This window comes from Carlito syrichta, unplaced genomic scaffold, assembly GCF_000164805.1.
Source record: "Carlito syrichta isolate Samal-C Ts95f unplaced genomic scaffold, Tarsius_syrichta-2.0.1 Scaffold302790, whole genome shotgun sequence".
NCBI lineage: Eukaryota > Metazoa > Chordata > Mammalia > Primates > Tarsiidae > Carlito > Carlito syrichta.
Genome location: NW_007246886.1, coordinates 89,396 through 94,215, shown reverse-complemented (window position 1 = coordinate 94,215; position 4,820 = coordinate 89,396).

Genomic DNA, 4,820 nt, shown 5'->3' with positions numbered 1-4,820 from the left:
TATAATTCGTATGTAATGAAGTTACTCATTGCATTAAATATGCTTGGGATAACAGTACAAATGGTCGATATACAAACAAATCCTTAGGAGGGGAACTAAATTTAAAGTGTCCAAGAATGGTCCTGATGATTGCCATGTGACGGCAGAAATGAGAAAGGCTCATTTACAAAGGTCCAGATGTTGCAGAATGAAAGAGTTTAATTCCTAAATTAATTCCAATGACTCTTGGCCTAGACCCAGAGTCATCATCAGAATATCATCAGAATGGACTCAAAGAGCACAGTATTTTTTTCTGAAGTTTGAACATTAGGAAGAAGTCAGACTATAACACGACTATTGTAAAAGGCAATGGCCTGTGACAGTTCCAATCCCCACCCTCACCTTTACTTTTAGATCCCTATGTAAAAAGCACTGTAAATATATTGCATAAAATCTTTTAATTTTCAGAGCCAGAGGTGGTGGTTCACACCTCTAAACCCAGCACTTTGGGAGTTTGAGTTGGGGAGGATCGACTGAGGTCGGGAGTTTCATATCAGTCTGGGCAATGAAGCAAGACTCTGTTTCAGCAAGGAAAAGATAATAATTATAATTAGCCAGGCTCAGTGATGTGCACTTGTAACCTTAGCTACTTGGAAAGCTGAAGCAGAAGAATCACTTGAACCCAGGAGTTGAAAGCTGCAGGGAGCTATGATAGTGCCATTGCACTCCAGCCTGAGCAACAGAGCCAGACCCTGCCTGTAAAAGAAAAAAAGGCGAGCGAGAGATTCATAATGCATGTATGTACATTAGAATCTACCAAAAGTTTGACAGTAAAAACTCTTTTGGTTTTCTTGCAATATTGGTCAGTGAATATTAATATTTATCATCATTAAACAAAACTAATCTTAGCTTTTTATCTTCTCTCAATTTAACAATTTTTAGATTAGCTTGAAATGAAGTTTGCATTTCTTTTTTTTTTTTTTTTGAGTTGGAGTCTCACTCTGTTGCTCAGACTGGAGTGCAGTGGCACGCTCCCGGCCATTGCAGCCTTGAGCTGCCGGGCTCTGGAGATCCTTCTGCCTCAGTCTTCCAAGTAGCTGGAACTACTGGCGTACGCTACCATGCCCAGCTAATTTTTTTTTTTTTTAGTTTATTGTAGAGATGAAGTCTCACCAAGTTGCCCAGGTGGGTCTCAAACCCATGGGCTCAGGCAATTCACTCACCTTGGCCTCCCAAAGTGCAGGATTACAGGCTGAGCCACCCAGTCTGGCCTAGAAGTTTGCATTTCCATGAAATTATTTCTCATTCTACTCTGATCCTTCATGGGTAGTTTCTCTCCTTTTGCTTACAAGTGGTCAAGTGTCAGATTTAAGACAATAGCTGCTTGTTGAGTGAGGCTCAAAGTGTAGAAAGCCCAAAGAGAATGAGATAATATTTTCGTAGTTTTTCTCTTACATAAATCATGTTAAACTTTTAGAAAGGCGATTTACACTAAACATTTTGCAGCACTATATGTGAGAGGCTAATCATCGTGTGACAATTTGGAGTATTTCCCTTTTCACCCCAATATCGGAAGTTCAATGTGAAAAGACATCACTTTCCTAAGGGAGAGATAGCTGTCATGCACCTTTTCCTACAACTTAGAAATCATGGGACCTCTTAGCCTTTGCTCCAAAAGTCAGCCAAGGAAGTGACTTAAAGGACTGACAGGGAATGCGCAGGGCACTCTCTCCTCTGCTGGGTGGGGCCTGGGAGAAACAAAGTCCTTAGAGATGCAAATCCACTGAAGAATACAACACAATTATAGATTCAGTTTTTCAAGAAAGGGTCTTCCTGAAATGGACTTCTGGAAAGCTGTAACTGATGGAGAAGTTGAGTTCTTTATTCTAGTCTATGAAGGAAATAGAAACTTTAGACTCAGATCCCATTCATAAGAATACTGTGGGTTTCACAAGTTCTTCTGTTTTTTTTTTTTTTGAGTCTTACTCTGTCACCCAGGCTGGAGGGCAGTGGCACGATCACAGCTTACCACTGAAAGGACAGCCCGAGAGTGGGAAGCCATTTTTTTAATCTTGTTCTTAAACCCTGACACAACGAGGAGGAAGTAGAAGCTATGTCCTGGAGAAATCCATTTTTTATCTTGTTCCTAAACCTTAACACAATGATGAGAAAATAGAAGCTATGTTTTGGAGAAATGCATATTCTAGGTAAAGATTAACTTTGCTGATTTTGTCTTTTCAGAAACACAGACTCCTTAAGCATGACCAGTACCGGCCTATTGTAATTTGTCTTTTTTAGAAATCCAGACTTCTCAAGCATGACCAGTATCGACCCGTTGTATACTGGGTGCATGGTGACCAGGACCCTCCTCAGGGTCTCCAAGACATTTGCAGGTGGTCAACAAGGAAGTCACGGCAGTCACATCTACCTGATTGCAACACCTCTAAGGGAAAGGATTTAATTCGGGGCTTGGTGTACTACGGGGTCACACTCATCTAGAGTGTGGGCCCTCTTCCTGTCTATGGGAAGTGATCTTTTTCTTAAATAAAACTTTTCTTCTTTCATCTCTTTGTGTATTGCAAATCTTTGCATTACTCGGATTTCTAAACCTTAACACGATGAGAAAGTAGAAGCTATGTTTTGGAGAAATGCATATTCTAGGTAAAGATTAACTTTGCTGACTTTCTTTTCAGAAACAGACTCCTTATGTCTCCGGTGGTGCTGCATCCATCCATCCATCTACCCTCACCCTCTGTACCCTAACAACCACTGTCTTAGCCTCCTGGGCTCAGGCGATCCTTCCACTTCAGCCTCCCGAGTAGCTGGCATTATAGGTACACACCACCATGATTGATTGATTGATTTTTTTAATAGAGATTTTTGACTGATTGGTTTTTTTAATAGAGATGAGGTCTCTCTGTGTTTCTCAGGCTAGTCTAGAACTCCTGGACTCAAACAATTCTCTCATCTTGCTCTCCCAAAGTGCTGGGATTATAGGCAAGTGCCATCATGACTGGCCTTCTTTAGAGCTATTTTATTTGACAACCTGTTGCCTATTAGTGACAGCAGTTAACTCAACATTTAAAGCCAGTGTGTGTACCAGCCTGCCATTCTTAGTACTGAGAATCACCGGATAGAGAGACAAACACCTTTGCAATTGACCAAAGAAAAGAAAACAAGATGAGACCCTGGCACTGCTCCAAGAGAAGTAAGGCGGAACAGGGCGTGGGAAATCAGTTGAGCATGAACAGCAGCTGCCAGTCACCCACTGTGGCTTTGGGACCATGTTTTTTGATCTTTGGAAGATGAATGAATTCCAGAATTCCCAGATGACCACGTTGCCTGCAGACCAATGATACCAGCCTCTCTGGGGTGACCCAAGCAGCAGCTGTTTTTTAAATAGGCACCCAAGTGATTCCATGATGCCATCAAGGTTGAGGGCCCATGCCTTAGGTAGCACTTCTTAAACTAAAAGATGCTATGAATCACCTGGGGAGTTTATTTAAACATAGGCCATGATTTAGCAGGTCTAGGGCAGGGCCTGAGACTCTGCATTTTCCATACAGCTCCCAGGAGTTATCCATGCTGTTGGGGTTTGGGGCATGGGGAGCACACAGAATAGCACAAGCCCACGGACAGTTAGTGGCTCTGGACACAAGCTGATTTTGTACAATGATTTCAATGCCTACATATCAAGCTAGTGCGCAACATTTGAGTGTGAGACATTTTTTTTTGAGTTGGCGTCTCACTGTCGCCCAGGCTGAAGTGCAGTAGCATGCTGAGGGCCACCGTAGCCTCGACCTACTGGGCTCAGGCAATCCTTCTGCCTCAGCCTTCCAAGTATCTGGAACTACAGGAACATGCCACCGTGCGCCGCTAATTTTTTGATTTATTGTAGAGATGAGGTCTCACCAAGTTGCCTGGGCTAGTCTCAAACCCTTGGGCTCAGACAATCCTCTCACCTTGGCCTCCCGAAGTGCTGGGATCATAGGCGTGAGCCACCGCGCCTGACTTGAGTGTGATACATTTTGATGTACAAATCTTGAACATCCCCTTAAATTTAGAGTAAAACCTAAACGCATGACTACCATTTGCAAATATTTATGTTAACCAAGGTCTTCAGTTGGCCTCTCTCAACCCCCCCAGGGCATTATTCCTGCTGCTCCTGTCAGACACCCTCCTTCAAGGCCTTCAAGCCTGTGGCACTTCCTGCTTGGAACCCCTTCCCTCCACAGTCTCACAACTTGCTTCCTCTTTCTGCAGTTCCAATGTCACTCCCTTAGCCCTCCTCTGAGCACCCACTCTGCTGAGAACCCCTTCCCTCTGCTTCTGTGTCACGGCCCTTTCGCCACAGAGCACTGAGGGCTATGTGAAATTGGTCTGCTGATTTGTTGCTTATTGACAAAAGGAAACCAAAAATATTTGACCCCAAAATATACTTTGACATATTTCAAGATGGCTATTTATTCAGAGCAACTGGAAACACAAATAGCTGAAACATTGGCTTTTATGAGAGTTGTATCTGCAGAGAAAAATCTGTGTTGGTGGAAAACAGTCAGGGTTTCTCTGCTCCCCCTCACCTCCCACTTTTCTGGATCTAGGAAGGACTGGCTCAGGCTCATGGAAGAGAGAGACTGATACCCTTGGAGGTCTAACAGAAACACATTTTATCTCTTTTATTCTCTTTCTTTTTTTTTTTTTGAACCTGGTTTTCACTCTGTTCCCTAGGCTGGAGTACAGTGGCACCATCGTGGCACCATCATGGTTCACTGCAGCCAGCCTCAACCTCCTGGCCTAAAGTGATCCTCCTTCCTTAGCCTTCTGAGTAGCTGGGACCGTGC